This window comes from Ochotona princeps, chromosome 7 (genome assembly GCF_030435755.1).
Source record: "Ochotona princeps isolate mOchPri1 chromosome 7, mOchPri1.hap1, whole genome shotgun sequence".
NCBI classification, from domain to species: domain Eukaryota; kingdom Metazoa; phylum Chordata; class Mammalia; order Lagomorpha; family Ochotonidae; genus Ochotona; species Ochotona princeps.
In genome coordinates, this window is record NC_080838.1 from 35,043,937 (window position 1) to 35,064,892 (window position 20,956).

A 20,956-nucleotide genomic window follows, 5' to 3' on the forward strand; every position below is an offset into this window, starting at 1 on the left:
TGTGTGCCAAAGCAGTTTCTTTCTAAAAGAACACTTGTGTTGTTATATAATTTTAAAGTGCGTTTCTTCTGCTAGATAATTATCTTTTCAAGGCGAGGACGTATCGTTTCACATTTATGAGCCCACAAGTGTGCTTGAAGTACATTTTCTGAAATATTCTAAGACCCTTCTGGTGACGACAACTGTCTAGAACCGCCAAGGGCTGTCTAGAGAGGAGAAATAGAATGCCAAGTCCAGAAAAGGATGCAAGTGGGCCTTGTTCTTATCTTTTGCTTTTCCCATTGGGGTCACTTTCCAGTTCCATATGCCCCATTGTCCTCACACCAGAGACTCCAATGAGCTCCAAGTTGCTTATATATACCCACGGACCAACAACCAGGGGGTCACCCAGGGACCCAAAACCAGGCACATTTCTAGGGGAGCCTAATACTTATAGATTGTCATACTGATTGGCATAATATTTGTTTCAAGGATTTCTATAGCATTAGTGTGAAAGAATGATGCTGACGTGCTGGCTTGTGGCAATGATCACTCACTTAACATAGAATAATTTCCTCCTACATGGTTTGGAAGGTTATGTGTGTATTTATCATCTATCAATTTGCCATCTATGTATTATCTATATATGATATCTCTATATTCATTCTTTCCACACATGTGATTCTAAATATTCATAACTTGCCATACCTCACTTTGCATCAGATTTTTTCTAAATATAAACATAAATAATTTAGAATTACTAAAATGTACTTTAGAAAGACAAATGTGAAATAATTTAGAATTAAGAAAGATATGTTGTTATAACCATACGACAAATGCTTTCTAAAGAATAAAAACAAAACTTTGTTTCTTATTCATGCAACAAGTCCACTGTGCATTAACTGTGGGCTTTTCTTCAAGATTCTTCAGTCTGAGCTTATATATGTGTATACACATATATTAATATGTAAACACAATTTTAAAATAGTGTATAATATATATTCTTTATGTTATGATTATATTAATGACTTATTTACTAGCTGAAAAGTGATGTTTATACTCTTTAAATTGGAAGGTGAAGCCTATTAAAGGGTTTAAGATGACTGGAAGAGTTCTGTGGACTATCCAGTTTTGCGAAGTTATCAATGACTTTCATTCCATTTTAGACAAATCTATGAGGGCAGAATTGCATGTCAGAAAGAGAATCTTTGTTTAAATTTCAGTGCTAGCATTTGGCCTTTCTTTGGCTGTCTTTTAAGTATTTGATTTTCATGAAATTAGGAAATTGTTTAGGAACATGACAATGTACTTAGGTTTTTATTGCATCTTGAAGCAAATAATGCGTGATTAAACATTATTGAGGGGCACTTCTTCATAATAAAAAATTAAGGTAAATCCACTGTGGCTTTTTGATTGCAAGTTAATTGTTAGATTTGTGGGTATGCAGAAAATAATGAATAGTAATAGGTGCATTGTGGAATTCAAAACAAACATCAACTTGTGAATGTTACATCTTTAGTGGGAAACCGACTCAGTATTTGCTAAATTTGGAAATATCATGCTTACTATATAATGTTATTTCTTTATTGTACATTTTAGTACAGTGAGGTTTGGATTCTAGTTATAACTTTCTGTAAAATTCAGGCTAAAAAATAAGATGATGCTGAGCCTTTAATAATAACTGAGGGTGTTTCTTTTCACAAAGAAATGCATAAATGTGGTGAAGATATTCTTTTGATCTAACAGATCAGCTGTGGTTATTATGTTCTACACAGACATAGACAAGTGACTTTGATCTTCCCACAATTTATAAGGGCTGCAGCTGATTGGATTAAGAGACACATGCTCTCAAAGTTGTCCTACTACTGAATCTGTAGAAACAACTTAAGTGTAACAAAATGCTTTCAAATCCTATTATTTGAAATGCCCAGCCGGAGAAGGATGATGCAGTCAGCAAAATATTCATTAACATTTGTATGTTAAACTGTGAATCACTTAAACAACAAATGAAAATGAAGTGAAAAAAAAATACTGTCATACAGGAAAGCTTTCAGTAACAGGACCTTAGCCAGAGTAAACCGTTTTTGCTATTCTTTCTCCCCGAGTCCTTGAAATGGACTAAGAAAGCTGGCTTATAACAGTGGAAGTTTCCACAGATGGCAGGAGTCTCCTTGCTTTGTTCAGCTACTTTAGAATCCTGCAGATTAAACATATAGAGGAGAAATTAAAATTGTGTTTGGATTTAAAAGACAACCAAGGAGCAACTCAAATATAGCTTAACTGAACCTAGGTACTGACTATTAAAATCCATGGAAAGACATCAGAATTCTTCAAATATTGTTGCCTAAACTGATTAACTCAAGACTTAGGTATTTCTGTAATGTCTGAGTGAGTAAGTGGTAGAGATGGTGGTGATACCAAAGGATAGCAAAAATAGAGTTTTTCTAATGATGCTTGAATGTGGAATCCAGAATTTGAAGTTATAGTCACAGAGTAACAGCCACAATACTAACTGGGTAAATAATACTGTACTAAAACAACTTACAGTTCAGAAGGTGCAACATTGATTTCAATAACCAAAAGCTAAGTTCTGTAAATCAAGCCTAAGATATCAATGTAAAATTTGTCTTCTTAATAAAGATGGCTCTTAGCAAATTCACCCGCGTTAATGGTGACAGTAAGAGAGAGAGACAAAGGGCCATTGCTCAGACTTGCAGTTTAATGTTTCTGAGTTTTGAATTCTAACGCATACATTAAGGAAGAATTTCACAGCTGTGCCTCTAAACATCTGCCTAGATGTGAGGCATCTACTTCTTTTCACCAATAGCTGTTTGGAGCAAACATACTTCTCAGTTGATTTTAGGAGATAAATGTCAAAGACGACGGAGCCGCAAATGGAAAATAGACAAGTCTCCCAGGAATCCACAGTATGCATTTTGGAGTTTACATGCAAGAAGAAAGCACTCCCACCAGGGTATGCCCTGAGGCTTGGAGGTTTATTTGTTTACACATCTGACATCATCTTGTAATACAATCATTTGATGCCACCGTTTTTTATACCAAAGAGAGGAACATGTTTAATATTCATGTATTTATTTGAAAGGCCGAGAAATAGAGAGAGGGTAAGGGAAAAGACAGAGCTTTTCCATCCACTGATCCAATCCCCAAATGCCTGGAACATCCAGGGATGGGATAAGCTGAAGCCCGGCGTCTGGGACTTGCACGTTGGTGTCAAGAATGCAAATACTTGCATTTGTTGCTTCCCACACACTTTGACAGGAAGTTGTATCAGAAGTGGAGTGTCTGGAATTCAAACTGGCTTTCTCATAATGAAATGTAGGCATCCCAAGTGGAAGTTTAACCTGCTGCACAATGTCTGCCTGGTGTTCGAATCTTAAATCCTGGGATTTTGCATGAGCACCTTTATTGCTTATTCTAAAATATCTTGTTTCATAAATTGTTGACCTTTTCAGAAACCCAATAACTGGTTATTACATGAACAATTGAAGTATTGGCAATATTTGTGTATACTAAAAGAGTTAAGGATCATCTAAATGTGCATCTAAATTATTTTCTGTTTATGATTAAAATGCCATTTAAAATTTAGGATTAGCAAAGGTTAAAACAAAGAAACTCTTCCATGTTTCAAACTTTTGGGCCACGTTTCTTATCCAGGATTTAAATAAAAAGTGAGTATTTATGGTGAAAGTTGACATGTTCTTGGACAAATTACTAAATTTGTAAAGCTTCCAGTTTTTTTAAAAAAACTCAACATTATATTCATTTTACTGTTACTGTTCTTCAGAAAAATCACGCATACATCTGTGGAATGAAAATTCTTTGTATCAGCTGAGTTTAGCAAATATAATTATTTTTGTAGCTTAGAAGTTCTAAACAAACATTTAATTCAAGCAGAAGTAACAAAATTAAAATATAATTTGTATGCTTGCATCTAGTCATTTACATACTAGTTTTTTTAATCATCGGTATCTCTGAAAATCTGTATTTATGGTATAAATATTATCCTTTCAATCTGCTTCATTTAGTTTTTTTTTTATAAAAACATATTTGCCAATTGCAGCACTTCATTTAGAGTGAGGGATGCAACCAAAAGCTCACCTAGCTTACAGCTCCTTATGATCATTTATTATTTAAAAAATCTACTCCTTTTGCTCAATTTTACTGTAAGCTTAAAGTCACACTAAAAGCTAAAATCTATTAAAAACAAAAATTTGGGACATTTATAATGAAAAATATATATTTAGGATAATGAACATATTTACAATTTGAAGGTTGATACTAGTCACAGATTGATAGTAGAAATCAGTTATTTTCTGTAAAAACATGTAATGAGCATTATTTAGAAATTAATTTTGAAAAGACATCTCAAGTTTATGTCTTTGACCAACAGAAAAGATTTAGAATGCTGCCATAATACTGAGGAATACTACAAGTATGTTTCCTTCTAGGTAATGTGTATTCTTCATTATCATATTTTTCTTTGTACAGGGATTTTCAAAAATATAATGGTAAATATGCATCTTGTATTTCCATTATCTGAAAAAGTTGAAAGTACCTTCTTATCATTAGGTATATAATTATCATATTAGAAATTGGGAGGTGTATGAAAAACTTCCATTTCAGCTATTTTCTATTAAGCATATATAATATGCTATGTTAAAGTGTATATATTTATATGTCCTCACTACAAAAAGATGTGAGAATCTTGATATATCAGTTAACTTGATTAATGTATAATCTAGATACAAAATAATTCATGTTCCTGTCAATGAAGTGATTTCAATGCAGGTGCTAACTAGAATACCAATTCAATTGAAGTTTTAAAGAATGGAGAAAGTTTAGGGCTCAGTGGCTAAATGCTAGCCTTACACATACTGTGATTTGGACACTGGTTCATGTCCTACCTGGCCAGTTCCAATCCAGCTTCCTGCTTGTGCACCCACTTGGGAGACCCAGAAGAAGCTGTGGACTGTTGGCTTCTGATCAGCTTGGCTCCAGCTGTTGTGGCCATTTGGGGAGTGAACCAACAAATGGAAGATCTTTCTCTCTGTATCTTCTCTCTGCTAATTTGCCTTCTAGTAAAAAGATAAATAAATCTTTTTTTTTCAATATTGGATAAAGCTTAGAAAGGCAGAAGTGTGCAATGAAGTTTGTTTTTAAAAAACTGAGAATTATGAGAGATAAAGCAGAGAAAAGGCAAAGATTTAGACTTACTGGAATAATCCGAAGAGTTTTAAACTCTCCTAGACCTATGAAGCAAGAATTCCTCAGGTTGGGATCAAGAATCATGATTTGCAGGAGCTAGTATTGTGATGGAGCAGGCTGATCCACTGCCTGAAACGCTGGCATGCCAGAGGATTGACAGTTCATGTCCTTATTGCTATATTTCTATTTCGCCTTTCTGCTAATGTGCCTGACAAAGCAGCACTGGCAGCACTACGTGCTCGGGCCCTATCATCTACATGGAAGATTCAGTTTCAGGCTTGCTACTTACGCCTCGCCCAGCCTCAGCATGTCCATTTTGTTCCAACTTAGTTCAAAGACTCTAAAACTAAAACTGAACTGTAACCTGGAAGCTGCTTGCGAAATCATGGAATGCAATATAATAGAGGAGTTATAAAACCAACGCTCCACAAAAAAGCAGCTAAATAGAAGCACACATCGCTGACTCTCAGCTGAAAATTAAATTGGTTTTTAAAATTATATCCTTGGTATTTGGACACTTTCTGTTGGAATTAAGCCCCTGAAATGTTCTAAGAAAATATTGGTACTGTATTTTTTTTTTAAAGTGGGGGAGTCTTTTTTTTATTGCATTTCATTTTATGACATCGTTTCATAGGCTCTGAGGTTCCCCCAGCCCCTCCCCAAACCCTCCCCCCATGGTGGATTCCTCCACCTTGTTGCAGTATTACAGTTCAAATACAGTCAAGATTCTTTCATTGCAAGCATGTACCATGCACAGAGTCCAGCATCTTATTGTCCAGACCAATTCAACAGTTTCTTGGGGAGACCATCTCTGGTCTAAAGGCAGAGATGGCAGAATATCATTCCGACCAATTAAAAGTCATAACATAACATCAACAACAGTTTACAACATTATGGGGTTAATTGACATGGTATTGAATGACTGATATGTTAGAAAATGCAGGTTCTTAAGCACATCCTGTGACTACTTCATTAACATTTCAATTTTAGTTTATACACAACCGGCTTCTATCCACCTTAAAATGGCTATAGGGTACTATTCAGCTGTCTTGTGTCTATTTTCATTTTTGTGATACTGTCTTTTTATAGTAATACCTGTTTCATAATAATAATGATAATCTTTCATCCAAATTAAATTGTGTGTAACCCAAGATTCCCTCAGACATGAAACTTTAAATATAGCATAGATTTAAAATAAAGTTTTCTAGGTTTCTAACATCCCTGGGAAAGCAGTGGAAGATAGTTTGTCTCCATGCAATCCATAGGTGGTCCTGATGGAGTTCTAGATTCAAATTTTCAGCCTGACTCAGTCCTGGCTATGCAGCCACTTGGGAGTGAGCCACTGTATGGCATGTCTCTCTTTGTCTCCCCCAACTCTATAACTCCACTTTTCAAATATGTAAAAATATATTTAAAATATGTATTTTTATTATTGATTCCCATTCATTGCACTTCATATATATATATACACACACACACACTATCTTATGAACATTTTCTTCTTATTCATATATACGGAGCTCAATTGCTTTCAGAAATCATGATCAAACCAATTTTTACATTATACACATTTCCTGAAGCTTAGTTCTTTATCAATTATTTCTTAAACCTGTGTAAATATTGTAACAAATATTTTATTGATCCAGTTTTACATGACCTGTCCTTTCAGTTAAAAGTAGGTACTGGGCCCGGCGGCATGGCCTAGCAGCTAAAGTCCTCGCCTTGAACCCCCCGGGATCCCATATGGGCGCCGGTTCTAATCCCGGCAGCTCCACTTCCCATCCAGCTCCCTGCTTGTGGCCTGGGAAAGCAGTCGAGGACGGCCCAATGCATTGGGACCCTGCACCCGCGTGGGAGACCCGGAAGAGGTTCGTGGTTCCCGGCTTCGGATCGGCGCGCACCGGCCCGTTGCGGTCACTTGGGGAGTGAAACATCGGATGGAAGATCTCCCTCTCTGTCTCTCCTCCTCTCTGTATATCCGGCTTTCCAATAATAATAATAATAAAAAAGTAGGTACTAAGCACTTTGTCACATGCATAAATTATGGCTAAGTCAGAAAATGTCAGCTCATCCAGAGCGAAGGGAAGAGCTAGAGCCACATACTGATGCTTTCAAGGAAATATTTTCAGTTGGTTTTAAATACATAAAAGTTAACTTACCTATAGACTTCCAGTTAGGGTCTGTTGTGGGAGAATATTGGAAGTCATTAATCTCCCTTAGATAGAGTGAAAAACAGCAAAACAAAAAATCATCAATACTTCTTAGATATTGGGAAGAAGTCAGGTAACAGGCAAAAACCCGTGTCCCCCACACTGGAGGGACAGACATGCTGGGTGCTGAGGGACACAGCCTAGGAGCAGAAGTCATGGCAGGAACCTTTACTAGGGAGGTGAAGCTGAACTCTAACAAATTTTTAGAATGAACAAGCCCGAGAGTTCAAAGCTCTAAGAGGACTCAGTCATGAGAGGTCCCATACTTATGGCTCCAGGGAACAAAACTATTGCGTTCTCTCTCACAGCAAATTATAGAGCAAAGTTGAGGGATGATAGTCCCTTTAGCGTAAGTCAGCCACTTAGTTCTTCTTCGAAAGGTTTGTTTTAAAGTTGAACTATTTGATCAGAGTGAACATGTTGAGAAGAACAACTGACTTGGAAGCAGGAGAAATAAGCCAACTCTGTTGTGATCTAGACTCCTTCTTGCTCAAGTCTTTCACAGGGAGGGAGAACCATAACACCACTGTAGTAACTGTGGTTTGCTTAGAAGGGGGCAGCGCTGAGAAGCTGTTATAAAATTCACGGTCTAAGAGCATAGAGTCACTTGGACTACAACCTAACTAGGACTTTCAACATGCTGTAACTTAGGATGTGTCTACTGGAGTTACATCTGTACAGTTCATCATATATGGTTATCAAAAACAATGAAAATACATAATAAGAGGCAAAAGCATGGTTTGAAGAATCAGAACATATCAGGAACAGAATTATGTCACATGGATGTTTTATAATGAAACACCATAAGCATGGTCTATAATTAAAATGGGTCTCATTGACATCATAAATTTTTGCCCTGTTTAAGGCACAGGATCGTGAGGAAACAATGTCCAAACTGAGACAAAATATTTACCAATGATATATGTGACAAATCTCATCCAATATATATGAAGGGATTTCAAAACAACAACAGAAAAATAACATGTGGGCCGGGCGGCGTGGCCAGCGGCTAGAGTCCTCACCTTGAACGCGCCGGGATCCCGCATGGTCACCGGTTCTAATCTCGGTAGCTCCACTTCCCATCCAGCTCCCTGCTTGTGGCCTGGGAAAGCAGTCTTGGATGGCCCAAAGCCTTGGGACCCTGCACCTGCTTGGGAGACCCAGAAGAGCTCCAGGCTTCCGGCTTCAGATCAGCGCAGTACCGGCCATTGCGGTCACTTGGGGAGTGAATCATCAGACGGAGGATCTTTCTCTCTATCCTCTCTATATATCTGACTTTGCAATAAAAATGGATAAACCTTAAAAAAATAACATAAACAACCTTATTGCAAAGCAATAAAATAATTTAAAATTGGGTCTGGTGCGATAGCCTTGTGGCTAAAGTCCTTGCCTTGCACACACCGGGATCCCACATGGACGATGGTTCTAATCCCAGTGGCCCTACGTCCCATCCAGCTGCCTGTTTATGGCCTGGGAAAGCAGTCAAGAATAGCCCAAGGCTTGGGACCGTGGAGCTTTGTGGGAAACAGGGAAGAGGTTCCTGGCTCCTAGCTTCAGATCGGCTCAGCTCTGGTCGTTGAGGCCACATGAGGAATCAGTGGATGGAAGAGCTTCCTCTCTGTCTCTCCTTTATGTTTATATGAGTTTCGTGATTAATATAAAAAACAAATCTTAAAAAAAATAATTAAAACTTGGTGGAAAGTAATTTGGTAAAATATGTCTGTATTTTATATATTTATAGACATATTTATATATGCATACATATTTAGAGTGTACATATCTCCATATCTACATACATCCATATATATGTGCATATACATTCACATACAGATGATGCAGGAGCACATGAGAAAATAGTCAGCAGCATATTTCATTAGGGGATTGCAGAGCGCAGCTCTGATGACCACCTGTCTGTGAGATCCCCACATCTGGAACACTGACAACATCAAATGCTGGCAAGGTTGGGAGCAACAGGCGCTGCGATGCATTGTTAATGAGAACAAAAAGGTCTACCTCCCACTTTGGAAGATTTTTGGTGGTTTTTTGCAAAACTAAAAATACTCTTACCATATAATGCAGAATTACTTTGTTTTGTATTGATCATATAATTTGAAACTCTGTGTCTGCATTAGTAACTGCACATGGATGGTTATAGAAGCTTTATTCATTATTACCAAAACTTTTAAGAAATCACACTATCCTTCAATAGGTGAATGGATAAATGCTGGAGTAAATTCTGACAATGAAATGCTATTTATTTATTTATTTATGGAAAGGCAGATCTACAGCGAGAAGAGAAACAGAGAGAAACATCATTTATCTGCTGGTTCACTCCCCAAATGACCACAATGGCCTGAGCTACACTTACCTGAAGCCAGGATCTTCTGGTCTCTCAAGAGGGTGCAGGATCCCAAGGCTATCTTTGTGTCATCCTAAACTGCATTCCCAGGCTGTAAGCAGGGAGCTGGATTGGAAGTAGAACATCTGGGACATGAACCGACACCCATTTGGGATCCTGGTGTTTAAAAGGGGAGGAGTAGCCCTTGCACAGGGCCCATGAAAATGGAATTTTATACTGGCCTAAAGACTGAACTGGTAGAACAATCCAGTTATCTAATGGTTAAGATGTTTACTGCAACATTGGACTGTTGGGGTTTTGTTCTCAGCTTTGCTCCTGATTCTAGATTCCTGAGAATCTCGATTGTGGGAGGTGGCAGTGATCACTCAAATCATTCAACTGTTGTTATTGATGTGAGGAGATATGATTGCCTTCCAAAACCCCACCTTTCGCTCCAAACAGCACAAACTGTTGTGGTCATTTTGGAATTGAAACAGCAGCTGGAATCCCTCTCTCTCTACATGTCTTAATGTCTGTCTGTTTCTTTAAAAAAATTAAAAAATAAGTCTGTAAGTAAAGGTTTTTGATAGTTAATACTGATATATTTAGACTCATGGATTATCTTGAATGTTTAAGGAAATTATGCTCTTCTGAAAACAAGCATTATGTTCTCAATTTGTATTTAATTTTATGTAAAAATATTAAACTGTTATGCTCTTTAATTTCTACTATCTATTCAAATTCTTTAGAAGATTAGAGGGTAGAGTATACCCCTTTGTAACCATCTTGGTTACAATAAAATAATGTGGCTTAAGTGGACTAAAGGTAAAATGTTGCTAAAAAATCTTGAAACAGTTATAAGCTGAATGTTCTAAGTTCAACAAGGTATTGATAGCATTTGTTTATCAGCAAAGGTTCTAGACATGTGGAATAAGAATACAGTTACTACTGACGTATTTGCGACTTACACTCCTATGAAGATCATAACCTTGTGCATATTTCTCATATTCTTCAAAGGTGCACAGTCAAAGGTTGAGTATAGATCATAGCTTGTTAGAATGACTTATAACTTTAAAATGTTTACATGTAGAGCACTTTAACTTCCACTCATAGGATCTTTCCCAGATTACTCATATGTTAAGAATGGTCTGATGTGACTTATTGAATCACCAGACTTGGATAGAGTGCCCCACAATTTTATCACATTATGATACACATGGGAAAATGGAACAGAGTTTTTACAATGGGTTTGATGGAAAACTAAAGTGATTTTTTTCTGTCATGTAATCTGAATGTCATAAAAATGCAAAGTATTGGAGGGCATAGCAAATATTGAACTCATGCTCCATCTGTACACAAATCATTTCCAAAACTTAAATGGGAAACAAGAATTCTTGTGAATATAACTCTTTTGAAAAAATAATAGGCTTTATATTTGAAATAGCTGTAAGTAATTTTGAACTTTTATGGCCTCTCCAAATTCTTTGTGGTAACCATATAGGTAGTAATTTTCCATAAGAAAGTTACAGAAAACTTGAAATAGCTATGCATAAGAAAACAGTAATTTATATTGTATGTAAGCAAAATTAGGTTACTTCATCTACAAATACAGGATCAAACTTTTGTGATATATGAGTGGATTTTTTCTAATAAAATTTATTGAATAATACGTACATTAATTGCATGAATTGTAAGCATAAATTTTCATAGATTTTGACAATTACTTACACTCATGAACTTTTTTCTTCTCAAATATCTGTTCTGACCATTTTAAGAGATTCCTTATTTTGCTTCAGACCACTGTCAACCCACTGGTCTGCATATTATGACTGTAACCACATGTTCACTTCATGGAATCATATTCAATGTGTCATTTCGGTCTGAAATTTTCATTCAGCCTATTGTTTTAGCAGTGCTTCCATGTGGATGCGTAGATCAGTGACTTGCTCCATTTTTATTGATAAAGTGTCTTCCCTAAATTAATGAATATTTAATTTATCCATTCACCTGTTGATGTTTTTTTTTTTCCAGTTACGGCTTTGTGAATAAAGCTACTGTAAAGATCAGTATTTCTATGGACATATGTCTCTGTTTCTCTTCAGTCAATAAACATCTAGGAACTAAGTGGCTGGTTATTTATTACTTGTAAATTTGCTTTTACAGAAGTTATGCAGCAAATTTCTGTAGTGGTTGTGACATTGTACATTCCAGTGTGAAATTTATGACTGGAAAGTCGTTCCATCCATATCCTTACCAATACTTGATTTGGGGAGTCTTCAAAATTTTAGCCATTCTGTTCAATTTGTCTCTGTAGTTTCTATTTTCAATTTCTTGATGAATTACACTGTTGAGATTATTAAATTCTGAATTAATTTCAAAAGTAGTACTCATAGTCTTACCCAACAGTGATCAGATACAACGTTTTGGAATGTCTATGCCCTTTGAGAATCATCAAGACACTTCAGAAATAATCAATAATCTTCATGTAGATCTTCTTTTCTCATCATTCCCATATCCTACTGCAGTCACCTATCTTTGGGCTTCAGCTGTTCCTTGTAGATGCCAGGCATATAAGCCAAGTTGCCCTGGATGATGAATAGTTTCCTTCATCGGAGAACACTGTGATGGGTATGCCATGTGGAAACTCATGTGAATGTGACTCTGTAAACTCTGTGTGCTAAGGTGATGGAGCACTGACATATCAGAATTGGTGGCAATGGAGTCCACCTTAACAACACCTACATGAAGAAGCCTGCTCATGGGTGGGTGCTGCTGGCACAAGGACAGTCCATTCCTGGCACTTCCCATCTACAGCATCTTGGCAGAAGCACTGCCACTTTGAGTAACACTAATGCACTTTGGCACATCGGTGGAGATAGTACAGACATGGCTCTTTATAACTAAAACTCTTTCTACCTGAGGCATGTTAAAAAAAAAAGTTTTATAAAGATATCAAGAGGGAAATTTCTCACAGAATCTGTGTAAGAATTTGAGACCCAAAGAGAGAATAGTGAAGATGGTTGAAAACAGACTTTATGTATGAGTAGCGATGTAAGAAAAAGTGGAATATACTGTGAATTATGAACAGTGAAAAAATTGTACACTTAAATCTGCAAAAGTGTTTCCACGACTCACTGATGTTAAGATTAGGTAAGTATGCAGAAAAGAAGGCAGCATAACTGATAGTCCTTAAAGCATTCTGTGCTTACCTTTGCAATGTGTGATTGAAAAATGGAGCGGCTTTCCTATTGATTTTCTTTTCCATCTGGTTTTTGCATTTAACAATCCAATAGCTGTGTCATTTTTTTCCCTCAAAATAGTCCCCTTTTTATCTTAGAATTTTCCTGAAGACTGGAGTCCACCTGGTGCTCTGTGGAACTCTATTCCACGTATCAAACATTCTCTCAGCTGATATTAGCAAGTAAAACTCCCTACTTCTGATATCTTTGAATTCAGATGAGACCAAAAAATCACTTACCATGAAAGTTTTAGTGATAATGTTAGTAGTTCAGCCTTCTCACAAGGTAATTTAGAATTTGCATGTGTTCAGTCAGGTGAAGCCTCTATCTTAGAAACTAAAGTGAAGCTTCATTTACTGTACAAATAAGTGAATCAGTACACATTAATCACAATTACTTACCAAAAGGCTATGTTACATACTTGAAAAAAAAAAAAAACAAACAATGACTCCTCTGTTCCAAGAAAGATTTCCTCCAAGAAAAATAGGTTTTGTAATTCAAACCAGAAATTGGCTTAAATATGCTGCCTCTACTGGCTCATTTTTGTCTGCCATTTTATCTGGGCCACTTGTTGACATTTTTCGTGTTTGTAACTTCATAGGCTGTGGTCATTTGTTACTCTGACATCACCCATCTGCACATGCATTTGTCATTCTTCTGCTGAATTTGGCTACAGCGAGGCAATGGGCAGTTGGGGTAAGTGGAATAATGCTGTTAAGCAAAGGATATCATTAGAGGACAAAATTGAACTTCAAAGACCAAGCACATATGGTTTTGACTTTTATAAAGATGGCAGGTGGACATAAAGAAAAGGTTGATTTCAAATTTGTTTCCATGATAGGAAGAACCCCTTAAAAGTCTGGGAAAGATTATTTTTCAATTTGGAATTCCTAATAACTGAAACATGACCTATGTTTTATGAGTTTCTAAGGTAAATTTTCTGGTTGATCCAACTTTCTTCATGGAAACAATGAGAAAATTTAATGTTACTCTCAGAATGATAGAAGGTTGGCAAAAGTTTGGTAAGAAACACTTTTGAAAGCCAACACATGTAGAAGGCACCCTTTTGAAAAGTTTTAACTAGAGGACTTATACTGGAAAGCTGAAAAATAATGAACTTTAAATGTGATACAAATAAAATAAAGCATAATTTCAAAATTAATTTTTAATTTGAAAATGTCAGCTTCTTTTTGTGTCATATTTTAATGTGTTTCATAAAGGAATGCCCTAAAATGCTTCCATAGTTTAGTGATAGTGACAACTAAGCTTTTCTAAAATAATTTTTTTTCTTCTGTTGCCAGAATTCCTCTAATAGAAGAAAGAGTAAAGCATGGATAGATATAACTGACAAATTTCAACAATCATTCCACAGATTTTTGCACATGAAGAATTTGCACATCCTTTGGCAACATTTACAATAGCAAAATATAAGAAATCACATAATGTTTGTTTCCACAGGAAGAATTAAATGAGTGTTTCTAGAAAAGTACAGTAAGGGGCCAACATGGTGGTATAGTATGGTAATCCTTTGCTTGCAGTGCTGGTTACCATACAGGCATGGATTTAAGTTCCAGCTGCTCCACTTCCTATCCAACTACCTGGTTATGATTTGGGTAAGTGATGGAGGGTGGCTCAGGTTCTTGAACCCCTTAGATACCCAACTGGGGACATACAGAAGAAACTTTGGTTCCCAGCTGGATCAGCTCAGTTCTGACACAGCCATTCGGTCAACATAGATGGAAGATCTAACCCTGTCTCTCTCACTTGCTGTAACTCTAGCTTCAAGTGAATTTTTAAAGTGTTTAAAATCTTTACGATCTTGTTTGAAGATAGATGTTTAAAACAAAATCTTCAAAAAGAGAGATATGTTCAATGAAATGAGATGCCAATCTGTATAAATGATACCATTTTATGTATGAAATTATAAATAACCTGCAAGACATGATGATAATATAAACAGCAAAATTCAGAACAGCATGCAGGGTGCTATATAAAAGAAATTATATAAAAAGTATAATATGCATGCTTTACATGTATAATTTTGGAAATAAAATTATTGGTTCAAGTTATAAAATAAAATGTGAACTTCCTTGCATTATTTATACATACAGAAAAACATGATTTCATGCTCTTAAGGATATCACTCACTTCATTAGCTGCTGAATACCCTGAATTTACAAGTTTCTTTTTTCACATCCTTGTATAGAAATTATCTGGATTCTTATACTAGCACTTAACATTTACAGAACACTTTCTTTGGTAAGAGTGAGTTTTTCTTTTTTTTTTTTAATTTATGTTTTTCTTTATTTCTGAGCTCTGCTTTTTCTTTTTGATTAGTCAGGAATTTCATGGTGTAGTGCAGCTGGTGGACAGACGTGCCTTTTCACCCACGTAAGTTTGGGTGTGAGCAAAGTGCAGCAAAGCAGGCTCTGGGCATGTTCAGCAGGGGAAAAGGGACTAGACTATTCATTATTGCCATCTTTACAAAACAATTAGCTCCAACAGTTATGGAGGCTAAGAAGTTCCACCCTTCCCATCTGTTAGCTGGAGACTCATAGTCTAAATCAGGCATATGGGACTGAAGACCAGTTAGGAGCCAGTGATGGGAATGGTAGTCTAAAAGTAGGAGAAAGCAAGATGTTACAGCTCAAATAATGATGAGAATTGGAGCAGGATGGGATCTGTTCCTTCTTTTTTTATACTTTCTTTTCTCTTTATCTCTTCAGGATTGGTTGATACCCAACCACAGAGAGGAAGACAAATTCCTTATTGAGTACAGCAATTTTAATGCTAAACTCCTCGTGAAGACCCTCCCATGAACAACCAGGAACATTACAATCTGGATAGCTTCAGCCCTTTTAAATTGACAAATAAAAATGACAATCACATAGACAAAGCTGAGTAACTTCTAAACATTACATTGCATTTGAAACCAAAGTCTGCTAAAGTAACCCAGGATCTAAATAGCAGATTTAACAGGTTATTGCTTGCTAAAATACAAGTTTTAAGCAAGACATACATTTTTTGATATGATAACTGAGATGTTCAAAACACAATTGAAGTCCTTTATTGTAATCAAATCAGGGTAGTCATAGTTTGAATAAGAAAAAAATCCACAAACAATGGCAAAGAGACAAACCATGTATGGGAAATATCTGACAGGAATTTTAAAGAAGCAATTATAAAATGATCTAAGCTTTGGGCCATCCTATATTACTTTCCCAGGCCACAAGCTGGGAGCTACATAGGAAGAGAGGCCACAGGGACACGAACTGGCGCTCATATGGGATCCTTGTGTGTGCAAGGTGAGAATTTTAGTCACTAAGCTACTGCATCAGGCCCTTGAAAAATATCTTAAGAAGATTTTCAGCTTTGGTTCTGAAATTTAAATAGTTTAGACATCATTACTCCTCTTCTCGCAGTGACAGAATCAGAACAAATTAAAAATCAATGATATCTCTGTTTTCCAATAATAAACTAAAATTGTGGTGCAAAAGCATCAACCAGAGAAAAAGTATTCAAAATATGTGAATCCAGAGTAGAAACTATTGAACAACAAGGGGATAAGAACACTTAAAATGATAATTCTGTTAACTTTCTAGAAGCCAAATATGGACATGCATGAAACTGAGAAACACTTGGACTCTTCACCATGTATCTTCTTCCTTCAAGAATTCTTTCAGCTTCTCCCAGTTAGGATCCAAGAAGAGTCTTCCCAGCACCTTTACAGGGGGAGGGAAAAATAAACTGAATCACATTTATGGTTGCTTCAGTATGAAACCTCCAAAGCAGGAAGCCAAGTCTTTCCCAAAGTGCAGCTGATAAAGGAATCCTTCTGAATGCCAGCCTTCTCCAGTTGCTTGCCTCACCTGAGGATGCTCATGGGTAGAGTCAACAAAGAATAAGGTTTCAAGGAAATAAACTAGAATATCCTACCCCCAGCCCCTCAGCTGAGGAAGTGAGTAGGCAGTTTCAAGTTCAGATACCCTATAGTAGCAGAGTCAGAAAAAACTTGAGAAAATTATGTTCCTAAGACACAGCTCTTTAAACATTAAGATATAATGGAATTTTTGCTGATGGTATGTTGGAGCTCTCAATTGACTGGGATGATACTCTGCTGGCTCTGTCTTCAGACCAGAGAGGGTATACCTAAGAAGCCGTTGAACTTGACTGGACAATAAGATGTTGGACTCTATGTTTGGTATACGCTTGCAATGGGGGAATCTCAACTGAACTTGAGCTGTGGTTATGCAACAAGGTGGAGGAATCCACCATGGTGGGAGGGTTTGGGGAGGGGTGGGGAGAACCCAAGTATCTATGTAACTGTGTCACATAATACAATGTAATTAATGAAGTTATATAATAAATAATTTTTAAAAAAAGATATAATGGAAGTTTAAAATTTCCCATGTCCTTCAAGCCTATCATGGTATCAACGAGATGGAAATGGTTATGACGGATTGCAGCTAAAAGACTTGTACCTCAAGAGTCCCTAGAAGCTCGTGTCACAGACAGACAAGGAAATAACTCAAAAGGAATTGAGACATATGATAGCCATTTAGAAAATAATAATGAAAGGTAACACTCATAAAAGGTAATATATTAGAATTATGCAACAGGCATTTAAAAATAACTATAATTAATACAGTAGACAAAAGCAGATAAATAATGTAGGTATAACAAGAAATCTAGACAGAAAATATCAAAAGAAACTAATAAATACCAAAAATACAAGTGCAAATGAAGATCTCTGATAGATGAATGATCTGGTCAGAGATGATCAAAGAATTGGTAAATCTGAATATAAATAAATACAAACTACCCAAATAAAAGGCAAAGAGAAAAGAATTAACATAAAAATAACAGAATACTGAATACATTTTTAACAGTTTTGTAAGATATAATTAATCAGTAATAGAAATATCAGAAGAAATATAGAAAGTAACAGAGTATCTGAAGTCATAATATTTGCCTACTTTCCAAAATTCTTCAGATAGAAGAAAAACTGTATGTTATAAACTCTTTCTACATAAGAATTAAAGACAATGGACAAAATAGTGAAGATATAAATAAAATATTTTATTTCTGCTGTTCTCAATTTATCTAAAATTTCACAATTTGCATCAAAATACTAGATGATTAAGTAGTAAATTAAAACACATTACATCACTGCCACAGGAGATTATAAAGAGACATTAGCAATAGTTTGATTTACCTACAATATAGAGAAAGAAGTGAAGTATTATGAATAGTTGATGTAAGTTACTTAAATATGTTTATTGAATATACCAGGACTGTCACTATACAACACACACACACACACACACACACACAAATTCAATAAAATTATCAAAGTGAACATGCGGTGAATTTACATAAGATTTGCTATTAAAACCAGAGAATAAGAAAGAGCAGAAAACACAGGAAACATGTGTAGCAGGTATTTTAGAGTCATGGAGAAGATATGTGTTATTCTCACCAAATTAATCATTTTAAGCACAGCAATTAAAATATACATATTACTAGAGTGAATACAAACATTTTCCAATTATATGGATCCACTTGAACAAAAAAAATCTAGATTCAGAATGAAATTAAAATAAATGGATACAACATGGAAGCAACCCAAATGCCCATTAACAGAGGACTGCATAAAGAAACCGTGTTTCACCTACAGTATGAAATACTACTCAGCTATTTAAAAAAATGAAATACATTTGTGGCTAAATGGGTCAAACTAGAGACCATTATGCTAAGGGAAATGGACCAATCCTAAAAGGTCAGATAGCACACGTTTGCTCTAATATAAGGCAATATGATGTTAAATCTAGGAATATTACATGAGAATTTTTACCTCATGTCACTTCCTACTTGCCTGTACTTTTTGTAATAAGATCTTGTGAAGTAATTCATTAATCAACGCTTCATAAGAGACTGGTTTTTTACAATTATCTGAGATGGTTAATGTCCCTTTTGTCACTGTTATTGCTACTGCACATAAATAATGAAGATCTAATCCTCAGTTTACCATCATTAGGGTCTTGGGATACAAGAATGAACTCATAACAAAATGAATGACAATCTCCTACATTGTTGGGAGACAGTCCAATGGCAGCATGATGGACTTGTGAAAATTCACAAAAGATACCCATTGTGAGACTGGAGTGGAAAATAAAAGGGAAGGAAGGGGACTTGAGGAAGGGGGAAGGGAGATCCCAGCACAAACTAAACTGAATCAAAAATTCAATTTAGAAAAAGACAATGATATCTGACTGGGCCAAAAGTGGAGTTTGAAGGATCCTTTGTGAGATGATCTTTAAAAATCTGCTAAATAAATGTTCTGTGTCCAACTTAAAAAAAATGTATTGGAAAAAACTATGACATGCCAAGAATAACTGAAAAAAAAGTTAGAGAGCTCTGTCAGCAAGTCAAAGCAAATTTAAGAACATCAAAGTATTAGTAATAAAAGCAGCATTATGCAAAAATATAGAAATTATTTATTCAATAAATGTTTCCAAATGCATATACTACTACTAATAAAATATAGGGTTTGGCTGGAGGGCTGCTCTCATCCTCCAGTGGCGTAGTGCATTATGTTGCTGCATGTGACACCAGTACCTCTTGTGGGGGCCGGTTTGAATCCCAGATGCTCCAGTTTCAATCCAGATTGCTGCTAACATTTGAGAACAGGCAGCAGAGGATGAGTCTTTCCACCCTTGTGGGAGACCTGGGATTACAGTCATCTGGGATGTAGACCTCTCTCTCTCCTTTTGGTATAGCTCTGCCTTTCAAATAAAAACAACTAATTATTTAGATAATAGGAAAATACAGTGTAGAAGAGCAACAATTTCAAGAAGAATCAATTATTTTTAAAATAATTAATACATTCATATTTAGTTTAATATAGATAAAGGCAGACACAGAGATACTTATGAATATGTATGTTTGCATTTGCAACAGTGCACATAAACAAGTGTTCTTGCTCTGTTCACTGAAAGATCCTGGAGGAAGTAACAACCAACATGCAACTATTTCTAATATCATTAATTCCAGCTAAAAGATGTGGGGTTTCTTGGAGAAGGGATTGATTTTAGGGCTGAAAAAGTTACAGATGCAGTAACCTCAGTGCATCTTATAATGCCAGGAAATAAATAGTTCCAAAACATACACAAAGCAAAAATCAATGATTGATTCAAGAACAACCCGAACTACATAAGGAATGGATTGGATTTGATATGAATAAATGATTACACAGAGAAATAAGTGATAAATAAATCTCATGAAGAAAGATTTAAAATAACTGATATGATTTCTCTTTCAAAGAGATGCAGCAATCTCTTAAGTATAGGCTGGATAATGTGATCTCCTCCCTATACCATGTGTGTGTATCAGTGTGTATATGTGTTTGTAGATGGGTGGATGTGGAGTAGTTTTACACTGGGTAATCCTATCTTAATGAGAATATAAAAATCAACATCAAATTTGAAAACTTTTGTTAAAATGTGTTACAAGGAAGATTCATCATGTTTAGTCTGCATGAAATTCTTTGGGATCCATCTAGACATAGAATGTCATTATCTTCTCGAATAATGTTTCTTGCCCCTGTTTTTTTTCTCTGCATTTCAGGAAAATTCCATAATGTACACATTTGTTCATTTGACAATGTTAAAAATAAAAGCTCCGTAAACTTCCCTCTTTTTTTTTTACATTCTTTTGGTTGCTCTGACTAGGTAACTTAATGTGATTTATATTTGAGCCTAGAAATTCTTTCTTCTTTGAGATTTTTTACTTCAGTCATTATCTTCTTCAGTTTCAGAACATTTCTTAGTTCATTTCTAAGGTGTCTATCTCTTTATTGAACTTCTAACTTTATGTGTGTGTCATCTTATTGATCACATTTAGTTTCTTAAATGTGTTCAGTTGTAATTCAATGAGCTTAAGATAATTGTTTTAGGCATTTGGTT